Source organism: Atractosteus spatula, chromosome 7 (genome assembly GCF_055471065.1).
Source record: "Atractosteus spatula isolate fAtrSpa1 chromosome 7, fAtrSpa1.hap1, whole genome shotgun sequence".
Lineage (NCBI taxonomy): Eukaryota > Metazoa > Chordata > Actinopteri > Semionotiformes > Lepisosteidae > Atractosteus > Atractosteus spatula.
Genome location: NC_142712.1, coordinates 27,831,394 through 27,847,645, shown reverse-complemented (window position 1 = coordinate 27,847,645; position 16,252 = coordinate 27,831,394). Strand labels below are relative to the sequence as shown.

At 38.0% G+C, this 16,252-nt stretch overlaps 1 pseudogene; it reads left to right on the top strand.

The window, feature by feature from the left end:
• Positions 1-4,568: 4,568 nt before the first annotated feature.
• Positions 4,569-14,619, top strand: LOC148830755 (uncharacterized; annotated as a pseudogene).
• The last annotated feature ends 1,633 nt before the right edge of the window (positions 14,620-16,252 follow it).

Here is a 16,252-nt window from a genome sequence, read left to right as displayed (position 1 = left end):
CGTTCGGGGATGGTGTTCAACTTTAGAACCAGAGTATTTGCAAGGCGGCTACAAAAGATTATTTTCCTCTTGCATACACGATCCTCTCGTATACCGGAAAATGATTGCCTTTACAGAAGACTACACGCCAGCACACCGGTCACTCGCTGATGAAGAACAAGAAAAACTCTGCTGGTGCTCAGGCAGTACCTCTTTGAACCTGACACTATTACATTATCATACAATTTGTACATCACACAATGAACAAACACAATCTCAATCACAGTCTATGCATTTGACATAAAAAAAGCATAAAACAAAATGGCAAAAAGCATACAAGAATGGCTGAATCCCTGCTACAAGGTTTGTGCAATGCTACAAATGTACAAGTAAAACCACACTATTTTCATACAATCCATGCCACAGTACACATGCAAACATTAACAGGTTTTACTAACAGACTTTGAGGTATCACCAGCTTAACAGGTCAATTCTATAATGTCCCTAAGATTGTACTTAATTGGAACATACTGGTTGTCTTTGAAAGTAGGTGCATGGTAAGCTGTAAAATCAATTAGCTTCACAGCATCAACCACCTCTGTGTCTTGTGCAAGAGTAGGAATGTCTACTTCATATTAATGCTGGGCGAAAATTCGATAACGATAATTATCGCAATATAATTTTCCTCTATATAATTTTAACAAAAGTTCGATAAATGTTCGATATATATGTTTATGCTTTACACATGAAAATACTGCGCAAGTGCGCGTGCGTGTTGCAGACCGGGCAGCTAATGTGGTGTTGTTTACCCACACAGTGGTGGCTGACAGGATTGTAGTTAGAGTGGAGAAATGAGCGACACTGAAGCAAATGTAGTGCTGCCAACAACCAGCTCAAAGGACGATGACATCATCGACAGAAAAGGTCATTCAACTTCGGTAATCTGGAGATATTTTGGCTTTTTACGATCAGACATAAAACAGAGCAGCATGCACTGCAAATTCTCAGATCCGTGCCAGCAAAGACAGGAAACACCGCGAACCTATTTCACCATTTAAAACAACATCACCCGTTAGAACACGCAGAAAGTAAAAAATTACAGTCACAAACTAGTGTTGTTAGTGGAAGGGGACCATCTATAAGCACCAGGCCAGTATTCACAGCAGCAAACCATAGTAGCATCATTTTTGAGCACCGTGCCTTACGACAAAAAACTGAAAAGACATGAAGACATCACAAATGCAGTTGCATATTGCATTGCAAAAGACATGCTTCCCATTAGCACTGTTGAAAATTAGAGATTGAAGAAGCTTATCAGAGTCCTTGACCCCAGATATGAGCTACCTGGTTGGAAACATTTTGCACTGACTGCACTTCCTCAGCTGTATGCAGAGTGTAGGGAGATGGTAGAGCGGCACCTGCAAACGGTGCCATTCTTCGCCACTACTTCTGATATGATCCTTTAAAGCACTTTAAACTTTGCAGTCTGTCTGAGCCATCTTCTAAGTGTGTTTTATCAGACTGCAGTATTTAATTTTTCTATTGATATTTATTTTGTAAATTTTACTCATGCATATTTTGACATAAAAAAGACTTGAATACTCTCTACCTAAGATTTGTTTAATGTTTCTGCTGTTCTGAAGTTGTTTAATTTACCAATTAACTGTGTGGTTTCTTCAACTTTCACTCAGGAGAAAAAATCTGCCTTTAAACTTGAAAGAAATAATGATTTGACATTTATCGTGATAATTATCGATATCGACTGATATAAAAATTTTTATCGTGATAAAAATTTTTGGCCATATCGCCCAGCCCTACTTCATATGCAAGCAAATCTTTTTTAAAAGCCACAGTGTCATAGGGTTGACAATCAAAGCAATTGAAAGAATTGTTTACCAGCCAGATATCTTTGATCAGTCCAAATACTGGTAGATGCTGGTCATTTACACCGCTGATAATCAATGACTTATGATATGTTTACTTGTTTCCATTAAGAAAAAGCTACTTGAGTGATATCACAGTTTTTATGTCACTAGTACCAAAGTAGTCTTGAAGTTTTGACAGAATGTATTTTAAGTTTACTACCTGTGATGTTGGACCAAGTTCCTTCTCATTTGAAAAAAATGGGTGCTGCCTTCCATTTACATTGTGAGAGCATTCAAACCGTTGATGGTGCTGCACTAATGTTTTACAAATGTTTTTAAAATTCATTTTTGAAGCCCAGCTTTTAAAAAATCTATGTTTTGATTCAAAACTCATGCACATATGCCTAACCATGTAACCCACAGACTTAATTTGTGAAGGAAGATGTAACAAATAATGTTTGAGTATAATACTGTTTTCTGGGAAAAGTTGTTTGAATGATTTCAAATGCTTCTCTATCAATACTTTAAGCATTGTAATTGTTTGAAGGTGGAGGACTGGTGCAAACAGGATTTGTGTTATCTCAATTCAATAATGAACTGTACAAACACACTCTCTTTCACATCATTCAGCAAAAATGGTAGTATTTTCAAAAGGATAAGCATTTGCCCTGAAGACTGTTTTAGTTTCTTATCATTTGCAGTTAACTTAGAAACAGTGATGGGACATGGTCTGTCTATTAAATCAAGAGGCAAGTGAGGGAAAGAGTACATTGCTGAATTAAATGCTTCCAATTCTATCTGCCCACTAAAATTAGATGTTTTAGGACACACTTGATCTCCATAGGGGCAACCCCTTCCAGAATAATATGCATAATATCATATGGAGTCTGTTCAATAAGATTGAAGCCAGGAAAATCAACTAACCTGCTTCTTCTGTTGATCCCATATGTGGTTTTTAGATTGTTCTTGACAAAATCTGTGCTGGCTCTCTCTATATCAAGACAATGTCTCAAATGTCGCTCTATTGTTCTTTAGTTAAAACAATTTTAATCAGAATTATTCTGCATATCATCTGATGTACACTCACAATGACTACATTGTCATGAGTGTCAAAAACAATCTTGATCTGTTCTCTTAGGTAATCTAGAAGGGAGGCTTAGTACTGTTGCACATCTGCCACAACATTATTGACATTCCCCTGAAAGCAAAAGACAAGTGTATGGGTAAGAAAATGCATTATCCATCTACTTCTTGGGCAAAAGTTATATCTTTCAGTAAGGGTTTTATAGTTAACCTTAAAAAGTGCATTTACATGGAGTATATATTAAAAGAGAATAAGAATTGTTTTGTGCATTACCCGATATAGGTAACATCTCTCACGGATATTAAGAGCAAATGCTGCAGCATTCTGGGTCAGAATACCAACGGGAGCCTCTCCCAAGTGACATGAGTCTGTCCAGTGCATGTTGCACTGATGGTGCCACCTGCTCGTCATCCAAAGTGACGTTAACATAGCTGAAAAAGATCGGGATGTCATCATTTTCTTTCCCAAGCCTTGTTGGATCCCCGTATGGAAAGGTAAAGTGTCTTGGTGGGTGACCACTGGCCAAACATTTGTTGTAAACTCTATAATCTGTGGCACAGCCATCTATCCCACAGGTAATGTGAAAATTCGGGCTTCAACCATGTACACAACTGATGTGTCCCAGAAGTGTTCTCAAAGTCAAAGCCACAAATACTAGGCATATAACACAAGGCCAACCCATAAGTCTTACCAATTATGTCAGTAGATGACTGGCAGGCTAACAGAAAGTGTAGCTGATTATCATATGTGGTTAATTTGGCACCTGATGTTAGAGGAAATTGGTAATGGGCAATACCATTACATCACACAGTTGCACTTGCATAATATGCTTATTATCATTATTATTATTATTATATTATAATATAAAACACTAACATAAAATAATTTCAGCCCTGTTGAAAATGTATTACATATGTATTAACAGTATTATTAGGATTCAATATGACATTTTATGTTTTGTTTTCAAATGCAAATTGTGTGGAATAGAATTTTTTACTTCCTTCCCCTAGCTTGTTTGCAATTGCCATTGCAAGCGCGAACCGCTAAAATCACATTTTAGGCAGGTTTTGGTGGAGCCTGTTAGCTAGCTCAGAATTAACCTACGGCAGCGATCGAGAGGACTGAACAACTTAAGGTCATTTATCAAAGTAGTTTAAACGTTAGTTACATGGGATAGATGCCGGGTAAAAAAAAATTAATTGGCTTTATAAAATATATCTCATCCATAGACAAGCTAACGTTAGGTAGCTTACAACCTAACACGTTTTGTTAACTGGTCAGTAAGTTACAGTAGCTAACATTACCATTCAAATGGGGTAGGATAAAACATGCCTCGGGTAAATTTATTGGCTGTAGGACTATGATACACAACAACTGATGTTAACATTAGACGTTTGTTTGGTATTTGGCAGTTTTTTTGGTTAAAAGCTAGCTAGCTAACAGGGTCCTTCCAGCCAGGTTGCGCTGATGAGGTGTAGCGCAGGTGGGGGAAAAGGACACAATAGCTAGCTAGTGATGTACAGTAATTGCAGCATTCAACAGTTTTCTGTCAGGTCCATTTTTTGTTAATGTGACTATTTTGAGTTAGTTTTAAAAACATTGGTCATCTTTTACACTCCAGATTGCTTTGTCCTGGTGAGATGGGGAAATTAGATGAGACTGTGTCAATTTTAGAAGGTAGGTAAATCAAGTGAATATCTTTTGACATCACTGATGATTCACCAGTGTGAGCTCCTTACGAATGAAATTTGGATTAGAGCGTTCTTTACCAGTTGCACTAACATTAATTTAATTTACAATAATAAAAAATTATCAGGGCAACACAATATCACTGATTTTAGAAACATGCTTTTGGTAAATGTTCCGCTCTCTTACATTACAGCTGAAAATATTACTGATGAGCTGTTACACTCATTACCACATGAAGATTTGAGGGACCTTCTCCCAGGGCCAGAGAACTTCCTGAGACGAAAGTCCATTTGGGAAGCAGTGTATCCAGAGTCAAAGGTAATAATTTGTTTCTGTGAATTAATGAATGAGGCGTACTGGGGGGAAAAAACTCAAAGTCAATGATAACTTCATCTGAAAATGCATAATTTAATAGTAGCAATAATGAAAATGCACTTGGATAGCCAAATGTTCTAACAATTTAATAAATTCTATAATATTGTAATAATATTGTGGTGACATGAATCATATTGAAACTTGCATAATGCTGTGAAAAAGTTTGTACACTTAGTTTTTTGTACAATTTGTTGTGGTTCAAAATGATTTTAAAGTTACATTATTTTAATGTTTTACTCTGAGTCCTGTACAATGCTATCTATTATGCTAAAGTAATAAGACATTTATTTTTATGAAATCATAAAATCCAAATAAATGAAAAATCAGTTGTGCAAAAGTACGTTTCATCAGGGATTGACATTGACAAATACTCAATCAACATTTCTTATGCTGCTCAGATCACATATTCAGATTGCACAGGTTGTTGAACATTATGTACTGTTCAGATATTAAGAAATTACTAATAAAAACTATATCAAAATGATTCTTGGACATGGCATTCTTGATGTTTTTGTGCAGGAGCTGTCCTCAACTTCAGAAGTTGCTGTAAAGCCTGCAGGGAAATGGATAAGCCAGCCACGGACAGCTACACCACAAAATAAGACTCCATGGAAAATAATAAAAATAAGCAGTCCAGACTATGTTGTTTATACTGATACAGAGCTGGAGCAAGTCAGCAAATATTATTTTGAGCTGCAACATTGTAGCAGGGCACACGAGTGTAGTATGTCCAAAGAGCTCAGATGCCACTTAGTCAGAAACACCATGACAAGCATGATTTCAATCCTTCGAGCTAATGAAATGCAGGACAGGGGAGAGTCAAAGTATCCCACTCGTGAAAAGCTGTCTGCTATGGCCAAAAGGTTGATTGATTACTATCCAATGCTGAAAGATAAGGATAGCACTAAATAGCCATGGGTAGGTTTGGGCAATTGGCTCATCTCTTGACATTGACTTTTCATATGTGCAATACAATTGTATGTAATGTCAGAACTTTTTGCTCAGGTAAATGAAGTTGTTCTATTTAAAATTGTGAATATACACGTCTTTGACATCTAGAACTAATCAGTTCTAATGTTCATTTTATGCCACAGCAAACAACCCTCCCAGTCAAAAGACTGCAGAATGTCAAGACACTGCAGAAGTCAAAGAGCCCATCGGCAGAGACTGTTCGTCCAAGGAACTGTCATCTAGAGTTTAAACCAAGTGACCAAGACTCTGTGGTGACTCAAGCGCATCGACTATGATCTATGATCCCTCAGAGGAAACCACCCCAGAGCAGGATAGTGATGGCAGCACAAGTACAGATGCAGCCATTCAAAGTGCGCGTTACAGACACGTACCGCAGGTGGCGTCGCGCAGTGTGACGCAAGATGACGCGCGGCACCGCAGTACGTGATTGGTTGACCGACAGGGGCACTCGTGGTCCGTTGGTCTGTCGTAGAAAGACTTACAGTAAACGTCTTTGCTGTGCCCGTTGTAGATATTGAATTTTACCACTGTAGGGAAATCTTAGTAGCTGAGCATAAAAAGAATAGGAGCATACTGTAACACGTGTGAAGGCCATAAACGATATTAATTTTGGAACATAAACATACAGTATATGGCTGGTCTTGGTACTTTAAAGAAAAAATACACACCAGTATTCCATTTCTCCCTAAACATTTTAAGCATCGAAGTCTTTAACTAAAGAGATACCGGAGTCAACAAGCAAACTTTTAGAATTTGATTAAAAGGGAATATAATATGGAATAATATGGAATCGCGTATCTAAAGAATTTAATAACGATATGATTATATTTGTGTACTGCGACAGGGCTGTGTAGGGCTGTTTTGCCTCTCTTTTCATGCGACTTCTCTTGTAGCCTACTGGTCTACGTGCCCGATTACCAACGCATGGGTTGTGTGTTCAAATCCAGCTGGTGCTGGATTTTTCTTTTAACAAACATTTCTTCGAAAAAATAGAATAGCGATATTATGGACAATCAATTGACTTTTATATTTCAAAATATCACAACATGATCGAATCTAAGTCATTTTTGATTACAATGAATAGTCACCTTCTTCCCTTCTAACAACGGTCCCTGCTTTTGCTTCCTGCTTCTATTGTGTGTGTGTGATAGAGTACATTTTTATAGAGAAATGGAGGCTGGACAGTATGCGATACAATATAAACCTTTATATTGATTTAAATAGTGTTTTGATTTAAATCGCAAACTCGTGTTTAATTATATGTGTTTTTTTATTCATAATCAGGCTAATGCAACATAAATTGATACAGTATCTCTGTCTTCTAGGTATCTTAATAAACTTTCAGCATAGCTTTCTACCCGTTTAGATTTATATTTCTTGGGATTTTGGGATCAAACGTGGAAGGATTAGATTGTAATCGTTTTTATTTTTTCAAATACGTTTTAGAAAAGTGTAATCTATACCTGCCCAGACTGTACGCCTTCCTAAACCCCGCCTTTCACTAGTGTCCTGCTCTTCCCCGTGCACCCCAGCCGGGCGCTCTTCGGCCTGTGCCCGGGACGAATGTATATTTTGATATTTACACCCGGCGCGGCACCGAGGGAGCGTCTGCATTTATAACTTAGTTTTTAAAATTAGTCAAGCAATATGAAGCATCTCCTTTTACTTTACTTTTTGAGCACAGCTTTCTCACCACTTAAGATTACTTTTTGATACTATCCTTACACAAAGCAGAAACTTTCCGATGACATACGGTACAAGTGGAAAGATTACAGATTTTAATCGTCTTTAATTTTGTTACGTTATACGTTTTAGGAACGTTTCATCTAAACAAACACCATAAAACTATTCTCGATTGTATTTCTGAATGTTATGTTACACCTACAGTAGTTCACTGCTTTAAATACATCGAATTGAGAATGTTAGGTGTAGCACTTTAAATCTTTTTTTCTGAACCAGGGAAAATCTGATCATGTTTCTCTATAACAATAATAAAAAAACTTTATTTTACATATCACCTTTAAAAGTGGCATCTCAAAGCAATACAGTAGATCAAAAAACAGTTAAAAGGGACCAAAGTAAATACCAGACAAACGCAAATGCGTTTTTAATAAAATAATTTTATTCATTCAGCAGAGAGTGAGAGGGACATCCAGCAGAGAGAGACACACACACCGGTTTCCATTGACAAAAAGTAATTGTTTTTTTTACATTTTTTTTACATGTTTTGTTTGTGGACAGACTGTCCACAAACGTGAGACTGTCTTTCTCAGACTTACGTTCCTGAATGTCCCCCGCCCCGGTCAACAATCCTAGGAAGGCTAGGTGCCTTTTGCCGAAGTCGGGAGACATTAGAGGCTTGCCACACCCGGACTGTTAAACCAACGCATTAGCACGTCAAAGCCCATTGAGGACCCGGGCGCAATAATTGTTTTGTCCCTTGATTTACTGATCTGCATTAATTATGGAAATCGAGTTCCTGCTCTGTGCAGACGACCTGGTCCCGCTGTCGCCCACAGAACAGAGGCTGCGCCAGAACCTGGCACTGCTGGAGCAGCACTGTCAGACCTGGGCGCCGACAGTCAATTTGGACAAGACCAGAGTTATGGTTTTCCAGAAAAAAAGCCAGACCTCAGGGAAACAGGTACAAATTCACACTTAACAACACATTAACACCTAACAACGGGAGCAGGGACGAATTAGGCCAGTACCCACTATTGTTAAACATACAGAAAAGGATATTAAAGTATTGAATATTAGTATTGGCTTTAGTATTAGCCATACAGAACATTAAAGTGCCCCTTTTCCATTCCATTCAGCGGGTGCCTGAGCCGCTGTGTCCTATCTTCTGACAGTTGCCGTTGTGAATGTCTGTAGAGTGTATCTTATTTTTAGTATTATATGTTTGTATTATATTCCCTATTAATTAAACTCTAAGAGTATGTATCGGCTTGTCCCCTCCTCCCGCCCCTCTCTGTGTACAGTAGAGCCTCCTGTCCAGCCAGCACATGTCCACAGACATTCACAACAGCGACATATCATAAAACGTTTGCACATATAGTGTGCAAAAATGCACTTTATTTACTAAAAATAAGATACACTCTACAGACATTCACAACGGCGACTGTCAGAAGATAGGACACAGCGGCTCAGGCACCCGCTGAATGGAAAAGGGGCACTTTAATGTTCTGTATGGCTAATACTAAAGCCAATACTAATATTCAATACTTTAATATCCTTTTCTGTATGTTTAACAATAGTGGGTACTGGCCTAATTCGTCCCTGCTCCCGTTGTTAGGTGTTAATGTGTTGTTAAGTGTGAATTTGTACCTGTTTCCCTGAGGTCTGGCTTTTTTTCTGGAAAACCATAACTCTGGTCTTGTCCAGATTGACTGTCGGCGCCCAGGTCTGACAGTGCTGTTCCAGCAGTGCCAGGTTCTGGCGCAGCCTCTGTTCTGTGGGCGACAGCGGGACCAGGTCGTCTGCACAGAGCAGGAACTCGATTTCCATAATTAATGCAGATCAGTAAATCAAGGGACAAAACAATTATTGCGCCTGGGTCCTCAATGGGCTTTGACGTGCTAATGCGTTGGTTTAACAGTCCGGGTGTGGCAAGCCTCTAATGTCTCCCGATTTCGGCAAAAAGCACCTAGCCTTCCTAGGATTGTTGACCGGGGCGGGGGACATTCGGGAATGTAAGTCTGAGAAAGACAGTCTCACGTTTGTGGACAGTCTGTCCACAAACAAAACATGTAAAAAAAACAATTACTTTTTGTCAATGGAAACCGGTGTGTGTGTCTCTCTCTGCTGGATGTCCCTCTCACTCTCTGCTGAATGAATAAAAGCATTTTATTAAAAACGCGTTTGCGTTTGTCTGGTATTTACTTTGGTCCCTTTTAACTGTTTTTCGATCTACTGTATTGCTTTGAGATGCCACTTTTAAAGGTGATATGTAAAATAAAGTTTTTTATTATTGTTATAGAGAAACATGATCAGATTTTCCCTGGTTCAGAAAAAAAGATCTAAAGTGCTACACCTAACATTCTTAATTTGATGTATTTAAAGCAGTGAACTACTGTAGGTGTAACATAACATTCAGAAATACAATTGAGAATAGTTTTGTGGTGTTTGTTTAGATGAAACGTTTCTAAAACGTATAACATAACAAAATTAAAGACGATTAAAATCTGTAATCTTTCCACTTGTACCGTATGTCATCGGAAAGTTTCTGCTTTGTGTAAGGATAGTATCAAAAAGTAATCTTAAGTGGTGAGAAAGCTGTGCTCAATGTATTTAAGGGACTTAAAAGTAAAAGGAGATGCTTCATATTGCTTGACTAATTTTAAAAACTAAGTTATAAATGCAGACGCTCCCTCGGTGCCGCGCCGGGTGTAAATATCAAAATATACATTCGTCCCGGGCACAGGCCGAAGAGTGCCCGGCTGGGGTGCGCGGGGAAGAGCAGGACACTAGTGAAAGGCGGGGTTTAGGAAGGCGTACAGTCTGGGCAGGTATAGATAACACTTTTCTAAAACGTATTTGAAAAATAAAAATGATTACAATCTAATCCTTCCACGTTTGATCCCAAAATCCCAAGAAATATAAATCTAAACGGGTAGAAAGCTATGCTGAAAGTTTATTAAGATACCTAGAAGACAGAGATACTGTATCAATTTATGCTGCATTAGCCTGATTATGATTAAAAAAACACATATAATTAAACATGCGTTTGCGATTTAAATCAAAACAAGATTTAAATCAATATAAATGTTTATATTGTATCACATACTGTCCAGCCTCCATTTATCTATAAAAATTTACTCTATTACACACACACACAATAGAAGCAGGGACCGTTGTCAGAAGGGAAGAAGGTGACTATTCATTGTTATCAAAAATGACTTAGAATCGATCATGTTGTGATATTTTGAAATATAAAAGTCAATTGATTGTCCATAATATCGCTATTCTATTTTTTCGAAGAAATGTTTGTGAAAAGAAAAGTCCAGCACCAGCTGGATTTGAACACACAACCCGTGAGTTGATAATCACGCACGTAGACCAGTAGGCTACAAGGGAAGTCGCATGAAGAGAGAGGCGAAACAGCCCTACACAGCCCTGTCGCAGTACATGAATATAATCATATCGTTATTAAATTCTTTAGATACGCGATTCCATATTATATTAGCAGAAAAGTTTAAAACTACCACTTTTTCACACGCTATTTCACATGCTAGTTAAATACTCCGATGCTTGAAATGTTTAGGGAGAAATGGAATACCGGTGTGTATTTTTCCTTTAAAGTACCGATTCCTGGAATCTGACTGGCTGACACCCTTCTGAAGTGGTTCCATAAAATCTGGTATACGGAAAAGAAAGCATTGATAAAAAAAGCCTGGATTCTCATGTATCTCATACAAGTATCTTTTAATACAGTCTTTGCTGTGCTCTTGAGGATCCTTGTGATATTTTGAGCTCAAGTTGAATGATAAGTGTCGCATTTTAAATCATTTTCGTAGTTAGAAATTATGAAACGCCCTGTTAAAAGCAAGGGAGTTTTTATGCCCGTTGAAGTAAAACAAAATACCTGACAAAGTATGGCTTGGACAGATTCCAAGTGCTTGTACAAATGTGCTAAAGAAATTATACTTTGAGTATACAGCTTGTCCAAAGTCATTCATTATTAATACTATTAGTAATATCTTCGGTAAAGGCTTTGATGCATAAATATTTCTGATAAAGGTAGGTTGTGTACTTTTGTCCAACTGAGCAATCTTGCTTTCATAAAATATACCAACATTTTAATGACTGATGATTAACATGCTGTAATACACAGTTCAAAATTAAAAGCTCAAATGCTGTACATGAGAGGTTAAGCTCCCCCTGGCGGTTTTACAAGGTGACGCCGGATAGTTTCCGGCATGACGTCAAATGACGTCAATTAACCGCGTGATACTGCGTGATTCCGCGACACGCCCACCGAGGTATGCCGCGAAATACCCCACCCATTTTGAATGGCTGCATCTGTAAGTTGGAAAGTTCTCCCTGCTTTTGTGTGAATGTTTCTGTTGTTTATCCAGTGCCTGGTCATCACTCCTGGAAAGTGCAAGCCAGGCACTATAAAACCCTTAAGGAGATGTGGAAGAAACCTAGATCAAACCAGGATGACTTGGCTTATCTCTTGGATCTCAAGTTTGAGTCAAGGAGAGCTTTTATACAATCAAGTTCACTCAAAGAAGAAGAAAAAAAAAAGGTTGTGAAGATTGTTGAAGCATATTCCTGCTTCAGAGACCAGAAGCATGTGTTACTAATTCTTACATTCACTTGATAATTGATGTCAGCTCATTCTGTCAGAGTAATTGAACAACATTTCAGAGCAATCTAGCTTTTTGGCCACTATTAAAGCAATTCTGCCACTGAGCAAAACAGGTCCCCTAAATAGATATATCAAGTGTTTCCCTTCACGCACACAAGGACACACGAGTAAGTGCAAGAGCACAGAAGTACACGGGGATCAGAGCATTCACCAGCTTCTGATTAGTGCATACTGCACTTTTTTCCTGCTTGTCCAGACTTTAAGTCAAATTGGTGTCTGAAAGTGTTTGCAGGTTTCATTGTATTAAAAGTTCTCTTGATTTTTAACACTCAGATTATGGATGAACTGCGACGAATACTAGAGGCAGACATAAGAACTTCTTTGACCAAATCAAAGCCCGATGGGAAAGCTTTTGCCAAAATACCCTGTTCTATGAACTGTGGAACAAGTCTCTGAAGCCACCCTTAACTCTGGATTAAGGTAAGCACAATACACATTTAGAGTTTGGACTAAACTGAAATTTTAAGTTTTACTTTTGTTTTTTTTCTTTCATTTTCAAAATGGCAATCCGTGAGTCACTGGTGCAGAGCCAACACTACAACATAAGGTTGATGTGACAGAGGGATCTCTGTCACCGTCCGCAGACAGTACAGTACATGACACTTATTATCCATCTTAAGTTACACACGTTCTTGCATACACTTTCCTGTCAGCTAGCTAGCTCATGAGGGTGCACACTCGGGGCTTGGCTAGCAGTTTTCTATTTCGTACACGCAATACATTACCACCTCTTATTTCAAATTCAGTTCCTGTTACCTGAAGAGACACAAACACAAACTCTGTAGGTCTATTGTCATGTTTCTCTTTATTTGTACGTATCTGTGTGAGAGAGCGCTCTATTTGTTTGTCTCTTCCATGTCGCCCGACTTCTGGGTATGGTGGCCTCACTGGTCCAAACTCAATAACCGTTTTCAGCTTTGCTTTATAATGTCAACGCAGAGTGGTGTATGCGCACATCTTCCGGTAAAGGAAGTACCATTTTTACCGGAGGTTAAAAATAAGTAAAATGTATTCAGGGTTGGTATTTTGCTTTTGTACATTCTGTTTACACTATTCTTTAAAAGAAAGAAGGAATTCCCATGTTGGGGAAATTAGTTTATCTGGGGTTAAATGCCGATCCATAAGTTTGTAACAGTGGTACAGTCTGAGGGGGCAGGGCTATATTGGTACCTATTTTGGAGGGGGGGAGAGATCTAATGGGACTTAGTCTCGCTATCGCTGCAGTGTGGAGCTGATAGGACCTAAGTGTGGTAGAACTCCTGGTCTCTATTTCTTAGAGAAAGTGTGTGTGTGTGTGTGTGTGTGAGTGTGTGTGTGTGTTGCTGTATATAATTTTTTGTGGAGAGCATTGTCATAATATACTATCATTTTTGCATCTAAGTGCAATTGCGGCTGAGCCATCATTCTGTTTTAAAAGGACTCACTTGGGCACCCCTCCTGCCCTCCCGGTGACAGTTGACAAACTTGAGATTAAAATTTAAAAACATTTTAGAAATGTCATGGGTGGGAAGAAATCTTTAGGCATCATTTTAAGATCTTGCAGATTCTCATGCACACAGAAGAACCTTATGGCTCTGTTTTCCTCTGTGGAACTGACCTTTTGTTGATCCTACAGTTTTTTGTTAATGACTACAGTTTTCCAAAGTAGTTTTTGCCATTTGAGCTTACTCTTCAAATAGTCAAAACCTAATAGCCACAGCCAAATTGTTTAACAAAAGCAGCTAGAAAGCATATGATATTATCAGTATTTGTGTTTTTCAGAGGAACAATCCATTGCACTGTTGATGGCACTCCCTTCAATGTTTCCCTGCTCAGCTGGCCCACCCAAAAAGCTTGGACCTGTTGGACCAAAAAGCTTTGTTGCATGTTCTTAAGGTGAGTTTCAGTCAGTCTCAGATAAGTGGAATTTTAACTCGATATGCCTTACATTTCATTTGTCCCATCTCTACTTTGTTGCTCTCAGCCACCTGAGGACCCCGACTTGTTTCTCCAAAGACAGTCCATCACCAGTCCTGTCCTCATTGTGGACTCCTCTAACCTCTTCCTGGCTATTGGCACAATCCCATTGACCACCCTACCTAAGGAATCGATCCACGAGGCTCCACTTTTCCTGATGGCATGTTATTACACCTTCCACCTCACTTACCCAAAATGTATTGATACTTTGTTATCTGTCATCCAGACTGAGATACTGAAAGACAGCATTCACGAGTTTGACCTTACCTACATCTTCTTATAAGAAAGCAGTGGCTGAATGGAGAGCATTCACTAAAGAGTAGATTGTATGTTACTGTTCATTGTGTGAACCAGTGTTATTCTGTAAATTTTACAGTACATTTTGGCTTGCTTTTAAAAAACTAAATTTCCTGTTAGTTTTTTGCAGCATTTTTGTTTTAGTTTTTGTTTTTGTTTTAGCATTAAATGCAAATTAATGTACTTAAATTACTGGCCCATTAAAACAGCAGCTGTTAAAACTAAGCATTGTGATCAAAGAACCATTCTGTTTACAAGGTGAGAATAATTTTAAACTTAGTTTTAAGAAGTAAAAACCCGTTGTAAAGAGATTACCATGTATTCACCCCTGGGTCTTTGTGAATAAAGAACATTTTGAAAGCTGTGTCATGTTTCCTTATTTTAAGAGCATATTATCTAATCTATCTCCCTAACAACAAGAATGTCAAAATGTATTTTAAGTAGTCTGATGCTCAAACTTACCTTGCTTAAAGTATTAACTGGCTCGTTGTTGCACTAGATAGACTAAGCTAGATTTTTTTAAATGAGTCTTTTTGATGGAATAATCAAAGTTGGATATCCTCACTTATTTTAAGAGATCTTATCATGTGAAATTCACTTACTGCACTGGCAGCCAAATTTGCTTGTTTTAAGCATAAGGATGCTTATACCCAAAATGTTTGCACTTAAATTTTATAGGGCATTTTTGCAGTGTATTTATTTTGTTTTAAGAACGAAAAGTCATGGGTTTTGAATTGTGTTCTGTTTTTTAAGAGATTTAGATTAGGAATTGAAGGTTAATTTCAATTGACAAAAAAAATAGGATAGGCACTTAAGGATAACAACAATAATATTTTTTTATTTTTAAAAGTCTTAACAATGCTTAGTAATTGTGTACAGTATGTAGCTGTATTTTAAGCATGATTTGAATAAAGAAAGATCAATAAAAGAATGCTTTTGAGAGTGAGCCTAATTAAAAATGCTAATCTTGTCATATTAATAGTATGAAATTTAGCAAACATTTTTTATATTTCTAAAAGTACCATTATAAGTTAAAACACACACAGGGCAGGGGTTTAGCGGTGCTCCAAAAGGTCATCCAATAAAGTTTCACCATCTGATTACACTTTTACCCTCTAAAAAACATAACTGGTTCAAGAATTGGCTACATCATCAGCTGACTGAGCAAGATTCTCAGAGAGGCACTACACAGTGTGCTGAGCTCAAGAGGAATGGGTTAGCCAGGCAGCCTGCTTTGCATCCATATCCCTCCAAGATATACAATAAGCTACTCCCATTACCTTATGGTATTGCAAACAAAGACTGCATAACGCTTCCAGTCAACGTTAACTCTCCTGTATAGGCAGTAAGGTACTGTGGGACTTGGCCTTCATGGCCCTCACTACCCCATACTCCTTATAAAAAATCCTTATAAAGGGTGCAAACCTTTACAATGAGCTGGATGTTTCTTTTGTGTTACAACTCATGACCTGGGGTGATATCTGCTTTAGGTTTTGTATGTTCTCCCCAGGTTTGCGTGGTTTTCCTTCAGGTGTTCCAATTTCTTCCCACTGTCCAAAGACATACTAGTTAATTGGTTTCTGCAAAAATCAGGCCTAGTGTGAGTGTATGTAATATAACAGAATGAACTTCTAATTGGATAATGTCTTGAAAAATCTT